The 11,262-nt window shown below is 43.8% G+C and overlaps 1 protein-coding gene across 14 annotated transcripts in view; it reads right to left on the bottom strand.

Moving 5' to 3' along the window:
- The window catches only part of ARPP21 (cAMP regulated phosphoprotein 21), a 141,634-nt gene extending 137,025 nt beyond the window's left edge, over positions 1-4,609 (bottom strand). For 4 of the 14 annotated variants that reach the window (XM_015617559.3, XM_015617567.3, XM_015617564.3 and 1 more), the window contains exon 1: positions 1,980-2,362. The gene's annotated coding sequence lies outside the window, so the exon portion shown is untranslated. Of the gene's footprint in view, positions 1-143; positions 499-1,444; positions 1,708-1,979; positions 2,365-4,474 lie in introns of those variants that run through there. The other 10 variants (XM_015617560.3, XM_015617551.3, XM_015617565.3 and 7 more) reach the window with 7 other exon arrangements.
- Positions 4,610-11,262: the final 6,653 nt, after the last annotated feature.

Consider the following 11,262-nt stretch of genomic DNA (forward strand, 5'->3'; position numbering starts at 1 on the left):
TTTTAAAAAACTTTAAAGAAGAAATGCATTCTAGACACCACAAAACTCTTCGGCTTAAAATGAGCTAATCAATCACCTTTCTGGCACAGCTGCATTTTCTTTCATTAATGTAATAGAAATATTTGAGGGATTTCCGTTTTTACCTTTGCATTTTTCCTTTTCCAGTATCCATAACCAATCATCGCTCTGCTCTTCCATTATGCTTCGTATATTGCAGAGTGAGAAGCATCTTCATTAAATAGTATTAAAAATAGAACACACCCGATCTCCCCACCGGAGCATGCTCTGACAGTGCTGATAGCACAGCTCTCAAGGTAACCATTCCCAGCTGGGAACTGAGAGGCAAAGTCAGTGCGAGATTAGCAATTTGCAAGCCCAATTGTGCACACAAACTTGCCTCGATCCGTGACGAAGACTGCTAAAACAAAACCAGCGTGCGGTTAAATTATGCGACTGAAAAGTTGCAGATCGGTTTACAGTACTGTTTTGGTTTGGTTGGGTATTTTTTACCCCCTCCCCATCACCCTCAGCTTCAATTGCTTTGTACTTGCCTAAAATGTGCGTATGCCATTTAGAAGAACGCGCACCGGGCATGCATCTGGCTCAGCATTGCAATGGCAGAGAAGTCAAACAGGTGATGCACAGACACTTGTGTCGCTCTCTAATGCTTTTGTTTCCCCTCCCGGCACATTTACAGCGATGTCACACGGCGGCGGGATGAGTTTTAAGCAAAACCGCACACACCTGGAAGCGCAGAGACACACCTAGCGCGTAAAAATGCACCCGGAATCTGAGCGTGTTCCCCCCGCTGGCTGACACGGTAAATGAAGGCAAAATAAATAACAGCAATTAAACAAGGCTGCGCAATGGCTGCGCTAGATGAGCACGTCGGGGTTAGATTTACAAGCGATATCGTTTGAGACGCACAGACAAGTAGGCAGAATACACCAAGCGGAGAAACATGAACTGCTTTTTTGTGAAAACAGGACACCTTACAACACGGCCGTAACTCCTGGACTGTGATCCTCCTCCACCGCATGCAAAAAGAGATGCTAAGGAAGCATCAGATAAATCTGTTGCCCTCACATCGCCACCCTTAAAGAACAATGCTAGTCCAAGCAGCCCAGGCTTGCCCTCCAGCAAACACGGCTTTGAAAGCGGATCCCGCGATGCTATTCACAAAGCGGCGAGTAAAAGTTGAGACATTCTTAAGAGTTTGATCCATTTTTGCGAAAACGAGGGCTAGGAGGAGGGCGATCTCCCCCCCGCTGACCCGCTCCCTGGGGCTCGTCTCCCCCGCCCCAGCCCGGCTCCCGGCCACCGGCCACCTCACCTCCGCGCCCGACCCCGACCCGCCTCTGCTCCCGCCAGCAGCGCCTCTGGCGATGACCGAAGGGCGGCCGAAACTTTGGGAAGCCGCCGCCCTCCGTGCCGAGCCCCCTACCTGGCTGTCACCACCGCTACGCTGCCGCTCCGCAGTCCCGTGCGAGGCTCCAGCACCGATAGCATCCTGCCCCGCCGCGCTACGAGCGACACCCTTTTTTCCTTTCCTTTTCCCTCCCCCTCTAGTAAATACCACATCTTAGAGCCGGAATCCTGCAGCCGCTATTAATAATTGCCCATCGCACGCAATAAAGGCAAGCCCCAGTTCCATACACAGCTCCTGTTTCCCCCTCTCTCCGCTCCACATGCTCCAGACGCCCTGACCTCAAAAATTAAAAGATCACGGGGAGGGGTGGGGGGGGATGGGGCGAATGACTCCAACGAAATGACAGAAAACACATGCTAGAAGAAAAAAAGACAAGAAAAAAAATCGCGACAACAAAGATCATCACGCCACGCAAATGTCGACAGATTCTGCTTTGGCTTCCTTGGGTTTTGTTTTTTGTTTTTTTCTTTCCTTTTTTTTTCTTTTTTTCTTTTTTTTTTTTTTTTTTTTTTTTTTTTTTTTTTTCTTTTCTTTTTTTTTTTTTTTTTACCTTGCCTGCAAACGGGATCTGCCCCCAGCGTCTTGGCGGCTCGGGCTATTTTTGTTTGTTTGGTATTTTTGGTTGGCCGGTTTGTTTATTTTGCTGCGGATACGCTGCTGTTACAGTACAGTGACTGTCTTCCTGAAAGACATGGTCTCTTCCTCCGCCTCCGCCGCGGGAGGAGATCCGCCGCCGCGCCGCGGTGCTGCCCGGGCGCGGTGGCCGCGGCGGCACCGCCCGACCCGCCGGCCGCCTCCTGTCCTGTCCCGGCCCGGTCCGCCGCTCCGCCCGCCTCTGCCCGTCCGCTCTCGCCGCCCGCCTGGATCCCCTTCTGGCTCGCTCCTCTCTCCCTGTCCTCCGTCCTTTATCTGCCGCGCTCCCGGGCTGTACTGTCTGTCTGCGAGTCTCTCCCTCTGCCTTTCTCTCTCTCCCCGCCCACGCAGCGTGGTGCGCCCCGGTCCGCAGGCAGCGCCGCGCTCCGGCTCCGCCGCTCGCCGGCTCCGCGCTCGCTGCGCTCAGCGCCGCCGCTCCGGCTGCCGCTCCCCCGACTGCCGCGCTGCCCACCGCGCCATTGCGCTGCCCGCCCGCACCCCAGCCAGCCCCGCGCTCCGCCCGGAGGGGCCCGGACGGGCCGGTGTCTGTCTGTGTGTGGGGGGGCTCTGTCTCTGTCTGTCTGTCTGTCTGTGTGCCCGCCCGCCCGCGTGCCTGTGGCTGCCCGCACACCGGGCCCTCCAGTCACATTGTTCCCCCCCCACCCGTCCCCCCCGTCCCTCAAGCCCTCCCCGTCAGCCCATCCTCAGCTAGGAGCAGAGACAAAGCACCCGAGCGGGGCTAATAAGGAAAAAGCTCGTTAATCCCCTCCGATTCCTTGTTATTTGCTCCCACCCACTCCCTGTCGCCCTCGACACACGACCCCCAAGAAAAATATACAGGGAAGGAAATGGGCTTTGACTCCAGAGGACATCTTTAAGTGAACGGTCTAGGGAGGGTGGTTTTAATTATTGTTTTTGCTGGTGAGACCTGACAGCCTTCAGGGTGATCAGCCGATCTGCAGAAAGGGGTAAAAAAAAAAAAAAAAAAAAAAAAAAAAAAAAAAAAAAAAAAAAAAGACTGCAGCAGATTTTGGGTGGTAGCAGATGAACCACTAAAAATGGGACACATGATCCCCTTCCCCCTCCCCTGCCCAGCATGTCTCTATCTAGGATCTGGCTTGATGATATTTCCCTCGGAGCCTGGCTGCACACCATCAAGGCAGGGAAACAGGCAATTCACCGGCACACGCGTTTCCGATACATAAAACCGCTCTGCTATGCATTTAAAACCCAGGCCTCGTTTTACCCAATTGAATATATCCAGGCATTCATTCTGCACCCAGCCGAGAAAAGGGCATTTACCTCTTTGCTAGGTGGCTATTAATATGCAGTAAAATTATAGCAGTACAACGCCAAATGTAATTGCCATAGATCATTTAGAGCAGATCCAGCAATTCAGCTGCTGGAAATGCATGTCTGTGAATAACCATGCATCTGGTACAATGCCCTCTACTACAATAACCTGAAAGGAGACAGAAGCGTCTGGCACTAGCTGCAATTAGTAATCCTATGGATGAAAAATAAACAGTCAATAAATACAAAGCACCGAGGTCCTATGAAATATAGAGATCATTTCTGTCTACGGTGATACAAGTAACCCAACTCCCACAGACAGACAATTCTTATTAAAATACACAGTTAAAAATGCACTCCTTTCATGATGTGCTTTCAGGAAGCTCCAGTTAGAGAAGACAGTTTGCCACGATTAATGAATGTAGCAGAACCTGTGTACCAGTAAATATGGACAAATATACAGAAGGCCAAGAAAGAGTTGCAGGGAAATGTTTGCTTCAGTAGGTATTATCTTTGCACCCCTGGAACCCCTATTTCCCCTCAGAAGCAAACACCTGCTTTTACTGGGGACTGCTGAACAGAATCAGACTGGAAGAATACAGTGAGTTATGAACCACAACAGGGTGTGCATTAGCTGGCTCTTGGTACACGCTTCAAGTGATCAGAGGCATTCAGCCAGGCACACCAAAACCTGTTCTGCTAATGCACCTCCTGATGTGGTTTCCCCCTAGGATGGTTGCATGTGGCTCCATCTACTTTTAATTTCATTCTTTAACATATTCCCACACTGTGCTACAGGTTCCATCTGACAGCAAAAGGACCAGCAGAGAGGCTATAAGTGGCACTCGTGTGCTACACCTGGTGACAGGGAAAGGACCAGTTCTTTGCTTTTTTCCATTTGATCTTGCAGCCATCTCAACAATGGACCAAAGTCAATTTTCCAAGATGGTTATCAAAACTCTTCTGAACATACAGTGAAATGGAGAGGGCCTCATTTGGCTGCTGCCCATCATTCCTTTACTCCCAAGCAGGGTACCCAGAGGAGGGAAAGAATGCACACTGCACCAGGACACAAAAGCAGTACTCACTCATGCCTTCAATAAATGCCTTGAAACTCACCTCCAGAAGGGAAGGGGATGAGAACAGTGAGCGTTACAGAACTTTGCTGCAGTCACTAGACACAATGCACATGTAAAACAGCCACGTGTCCACAGCTTGTCTCCCACTGTTGAGATACTGGAGTGTCTTCAGAGTGGGAAGAGCCAAAACTGTACATCAGATCTGTAAGAAGATAAAAATTAATCCAAGCTGTAGTCTGGCAGTTCATTCCACCCTCTCCTGTGAGGCTGGATGTGCCTGGAGCAAGTTACCAAATGCTAAAAGATACCAGCTACATCAATACCAGTGGAAATAATCAGGAAAAAAAAAACTAAACAGTATTGCTTCAGTATCATGTAATGTAGTTTTCAACTCAGAATGTTGAGTAGCATCAGACACAGCATGTGCAAATAAGTGAAATTGCCTTCCATTCTTAAGAAGTCACCTCAGACCTTCTCAGTCAGATACAAATCTGACAGAATATGAAGCCTACATCCTTTTCTTCAGGACTTTTCTTTGTAGAAAGAAAAATCACAATCATTGCACGATCATAATATTGAAGAGGTGGCAAACCACGGCAATGACTTGCTGCTGCCTGTCCTGATCTGTAAACATGGACAGGGATAATTGTCCATTTAATCTTCATGAAAGTTGGCAGAAGCTGTGTTTTTAAGCAGAAACAGAACTTGATCAACTCTTCAGACCTCTGACACTTTTTTCTGTCTGTGACAAAATTTCAAGGTAATGGGGGAAAGAAAATGGATGCAAGACCTATTTCACCAAGTATTTTCTTAAGCAAACATCTAACTAATTAGACAGCAGCACCTGCTTTCTAGGATTTTGGTACTGCCAATAGAACCAACATATAGAGGTGAAGCCCATGTAAACTATATGTACACAAAATTCCTACAGAAAACACCAAGTGCCTCAGCTCAAGGTATTTCCAAAGCATGACAACAGATTATATTACTTGTTCACTGCAAGAATACTTTCTAGTTATGATATCTCAATTTCACTTAGAAATCAAGAAAACCTTACTGGGCTCTCAAAACTCAGTACCAGACTGGAAGTATGAGATGTCAAAAAAATATACAGAGCTTCTTGCAGTTCTGCAATCACAGATTCCTGGGAGAGAAGGCACATAGTGTTACTAAATACATTAATAAAATCTTGCACAACTGGTTGCACATTTCTGCTGCTTCTAGTCATTTCTCAGTGAAAAAAAAAACCCTCTAACATATAAAGTCTGTTATGTTTTGGAGTTGTGGAATGATTCAGTTTGAGGCACAGCAGTATGATAAAATAACTGATGATGTATTTCATCATAATCTTATGTGAAAGAGATCACTTTTGGGGGTTTTTATTTATTTTTGAACTTCTTTCCACTTTTATGTCCTATATGTTACAAACAAATTAATCATGCATAATTTGCAGATGGACTTAAAAATACCGCCCGTCTGTTTAAAATGGCACTTTACAAAATGTAAATATAGCCAAATTGCTCCAGTTTTAAATACTTCTCAGGAAGAGCTGAAATATTTTTCTAGCTACAAAAATCTCAAGTAAAGGAAAATTACCCAAGCAATCTGTGTAAAGCATGTACTGGTAGCTAAGATTTGACAAAAAAAATTAAGGTTTTTGCTCTTCCCAATGAACTCAGTAAGAATTTTGCAATGGATTTCATTAGGATTAAGATCAGGTACCTAAATCTCAGATTCTTTCTTTGGAGAAAGATCAATGAACAACCCTTTAAAAATATAATCTGTTGCTAGAGGGGCTGAGGCAGCTTTTTTTTCCCCCATTGAAAGCAAAGAATCATTTCTTTGTATTTGACATTTCAAATCCCCTCTTAGTTTCTTTTAGAAATCCCGAAGTGTTTGATGTGCCATATCTGTGTATCTTGAAAAGGATATTACAGTGTGGAGTTCCTCACCCCACACAAAAAAAAAGGTGTCTGATCCCCCCCTAAGACCGGAAACTGTAGCTCCTGCAGCCCTGCTCAGCCATGACTTTCAGAAGATGAGCAGGAATTTGAACTCTGGCGTTGTCAGCTAGCATTTGTGCACATTGTCTGTCGTGTTGTAGCCTTTTCTTCAATTTATGTTTACAGGCAGGAGGACTAGTGAACTTTTAGGTCACAGTGTAGGAGGGGCAGTGGCCTGTTTCATGGGCTGATGAGTGGCTGGCAGCTCAAAAAAGGATGTTCTAAAGTAATCCAGCAACCACAGCAAGGGCTCATCCTGGTATCCTCAGTCACATTGCTGACAACGTTGAAAGAGCTGTGACAGCGTGAGATATTTAGGTGGTGGGCAGCTCTCAGTTGCGCTGGACAGAAACACATCTCTGACGTAGCAACTTAGCATAGTAGTACTTTTTATAATATGTATGTGTGGCATGCACGGTAGGACAAAGCTACAAAACATGCAGTGGTGAGTAAGAGAAAGAGTTGTAAGAAGAGAGTCAGCTAGAGTGTTGTGAACTGTGATGTTAGAATGGGCCAGAGAGAAAATGGTGAGAAAAGGAGGAGGAGGGAGAGTCCCGGGCAGGGAATGCAGTGAGTTGGTTATCTTGAGATCTGTGATTCGTTATGGAGAATGTGCACTACCTGCACATATTAGAGTACTGCAGGGAAGAAATCAGGCTGAGGAAATTCCAAACTCTTTCAATAGGATTTATGAGCTTTACTAATCCAATGGCTCAGGGTCACCTGAGAACCCAAGAGCTGCTTGGCTCACAAATACAAGTGGCTCTAAGGAGACATATGACAAACACAGCATCTGACAGAGGGTAGTTGCAGCCCTTGGCATAGGAGCCAGAAAAGTCACAAACAACTTCCACTGGCACTTTCCATCAAGAAAGCAGCTTCCCATCAAGACCTTACCAGGAGAAGTCCTTATTGCCTCCCTTTGTCTAAAGCAAAGTATAAAAGCATAGGTTACCTGCCAGCACACCTGGGCAGCAGACAAGCCTTGGTGACAATTTGCAGCTACCGCAATAAGATGTGGGTAATACAGGCTTTCACACAGGTACATAGTGTCTTTCTCACTGCTAAAACATTACAGACCTACATCTGCCCTTAAGGTGTCCTGGAAAAAGGGAAGCTGAGGGACCAGGGAACGTCATGGGCAAGCAAGTGGATCCAGTAATGACAGAGAGGGGGAAAGAAGAAAATAATATTTTTGACAGAAATCCCCACTTGTATTGCAGAAATGCTTCCAGAACAATATTAAGAATAGCAGGAAAACATGCTTGTGGAGCTGTAGGCTTGGTCTAACTCTCAAAACCATGTATATTTTAGAGAAGAGCATCACCGCAGCTATATATTGTTTACCATATGAAAACCTAGAGGATGAAGTTGGCAAATGATTTGGAGGTGAAAAATGGAAGATTTGCTTTGCCAATCAGCCCACGTAACTCTGAGTACTCACTAACACCAACTTCTCCATTTGAAATTCCCCTGAATATGGTGCCCTCTTAACCTTTGCTTCTAGAAGGTCAAGTCTTCTCTGACATGAATGTTTTAAATGTAAGTTTAACAGAAGGCTCACAATTTACATGAGGCCTGGACCTACCCTGCAGGTCTTTTTCACAAGTTACTTGATACTACACTACCATGTTGACACACTTCAACCAGATATCATTTTTCACTTTCCCTATAAATTTTTTTAGGAATAATATTAATCTTTGCACATCGGAGTCTCGAGTAAGAATCCTGGCCACAGTGTCTGTGTAACCTGGATGTATTTCTTTCCTGCTGCCACAGCATGTGTGTCTCTTGGATGTGTTGGCTTCCTGCTGCCCACCCTACCTCACTGCAGTGTATGCTCTGAGGCTCACACTGGCTACGTTTATTAACTCATCCAGTGGGAGAACAACAAACAACAAACATTGGCCATGAACCTTTTTCAAGAGGAGGTGAGGATGCCCTCCACTGTAGACAGATTCAGGAGAGTAGCAGAATTTTCTGGCAGATCAGTTCCCCTCAAAATGACATTAAATACTTGCCCCCTTTATAGCCATGTTGTGCTTTACATGCAAAACTGTGTGCAGATGTGCCAAAGAACAGGAGCAACTAGAAAAAAAAATTAAACAAAATGAATCAAACTGAAAAGCCTAACCAGTGCTAAATCAAACTTTCCAAAAACTTTCCAAACTACTGGAGGCAACCTCTTCACACAGCTTATGTATCATCACACTGGTTTTGTTCATCCTCAGTAGAAATGACCAGAAAAGGCAGATATGTAACCACAATTTGGTGCAGTCAGTGTGACCCTACTTTGAACCATCCTACTCAAAGATCCCAAAAGCAGTAGCAGCCCTACAGTATGCAGAGAATAATTCTTGCTATGTCATTTAAAAAAACCTTTCAAGTTCTGTCAGTGGTAAAAAAAAAATTTGTTGTTTTTCATACAGTTGGAATTCTTAGAGGTTTCTCATGGGTTAAAATCCTGCTGAGGTAATCACCCTCACCTCTCCACTTTCACTCATTTGCACCACTGTTCCTTTTCTTAAAACTGTCAGGCAAATATGAGATTAATTGGCATTAATTTAGAAATTTTCAGTGCTTCATCTTCAACACTTGGAATCAACTTTTGTGTTTTGCTACTGGGCTGCAGAGAGAGAGACAGTAAAGAATGAATAACTACTGACATAAAAATTAGGTCCTTTTGACACAAAGTGATGGGGGCAGTAGGAAATCCCACAACACTGTACTTCATGGATATAACACATGGAAGCTTAATCTTACAGCATTTTGAGGTCTTGGGCCTTTCAGGTCTTGGAGTCTTAAGCAGTTATTTCTAAGTCACTACCCTTAAAATAATACTGTTCCCTCAAATTTTCTCCAGCTGCCTTCTTTTTGTTTCGCCTTGCCTTATACACTAGACATATTTAAATGTTCTTTTGTTTGGAATCTACATTTTTTCACGCCCTAAAATTATAGCCTTTGCAATGTGAATAACTGTAGAAAGTCCCTTCATTGAAAGAGCAGTACATGGTACAATTTTAGCATCATATAATTTCCTGCATAATTGTTAAATCATTTTCTTCCTTTTCTCCCTCCCCCTCTCTTTTTCTTTTTTTTTCCTTTTTTTTTTTTTAATATAAAGGAGCAAAAGATTCAAAGTGCATATCCAGAGAGAGAGAGAGAGACAGACAGAAAACTTCACTGCCACATAATAACGTGCTACACTTCAACTCACCTTTATTGCAACAACAATCTTACATCAGTGACAAGACTTTCCCTATATATTGCTTCAGCATTGGGCTCTGTACTCACCAACCACTATTGGTTCACCAATGTAAACCTCCAAGTGTGTTTGTGACATTGTATCCCCAAATATCACATCATAAAAATATTAAAACAAAACTGTTCATAACATTTTCCTGTGCACCATCTGGGCCTTGCAAGAAAGCTGACATTATCTGTCAAACTAAAGATAACCACATTTTCTCTCTTTTGTATCGTTAATGTTTGTCATCGCAAATTTCACTTTAATGCTCCAATTACGACATTCTTAGAAACTGAATGGCACTAATGACTTTCATTATTATTTACACACTTCCTTAATTATAAGGCTCTCCCTCTCATTCACAACATGTTCTCCCTCATAACACTCGCTCCGATATAAAGCTAATGAATTTTAAACTTTCTATTACATAAAAGCCCATGATTAATTACCCAGCTTCCCAATCTCTTTATGATGCACAATACAGAGCTCTCCTGCAGTGATGCAGGAAAGTGGGGGGGGGGGGGAAAGTATGGAACTTTTATTCCCTCCTTAGTGAAAGCAAATAGAGAGATAAATAAAGTATCTTTCTCTTTAAAATGGCATATGCAAATTTAATTGAAAACAAATATACATCAAACCATTCCTCAGGAGAAAGCTAAATATCTCTACATCAGCTGCATGTAGTAAACAGGATAATAATGGCTATTCTTATAATCTTTAATTTTTCATGACAAGAATTTTTTAATATAGTTCAAGCAAATGAGAAGGGAGAAGTAAAATTACATGGTTTTTACATAAGACATTTAGTGTGATGTGCTGTATCACCAAGATCAACTATTTATGTGGGTTTAATTATTCACAATACTGGACTCCCTCACTGATAAAAAAAAAAAGACAAGACAAAAAAGCCCAAGGTTGTACCAGCACCACACCAGTCGAAGGGCAGTTGTGACAAATATAAATTACTGCAGTTCAGACTGCCAAAGGTAATACAATAAACCAGAGCCTGGAAGACTTTGAAAGACATTGTGGGGGTACTGAACAGCCTAGCAATGAAATTCAGAGCTCACTAAGTACTGATAGAGGCTGCAATCTGCACAAGCTGTACATGTCTCAATGCCTATGCTGCCAACAGAAATTGGATTTCGGCAGCCAAAGGTAAATTTACTGACAGTCACGGGATAAAGAATGGGTTAGTTAAAAAGTGTGGCAACTCTTACTCCATTTCCTGGCTAGTAAACCTGACCTTAAGACTGGGGGGAACCTGTATATATAAAAAATTTATTTCCTGCCATTCCAAGGCAGTTCCCTTTTATGCCTCTCCCAAGTTGGTAAAGCAGGAGTCAGTATCCATGCAAATGCATACAAGGAATATAGTTCCTAATGGGATAAAAGTCCATCCTATCATGAATGAATCAGTAGATATGTCCAGCTATGAATGACATATTCGTTTGAAACAAGCATGGGGCACCTAGAATGATGAAGATTAACTTATCAGAGCCGTTTACCTATGTGCTGTCTTTATATTAACTCATACTTGCTGATCTGCTGCAGATAAGAAAATTTACTTTGCTGTGA

The sequence above is a fragment of the Parus major genome, chromosome 2, assembly GCF_001522545.3.
Source record: "Parus major isolate Abel chromosome 2, Parus_major1.1, whole genome shotgun sequence".
Taxonomy (NCBI): Eukaryota; Metazoa; Chordata; class Aves; order Passeriformes; family Paridae; genus Parus; species Parus major.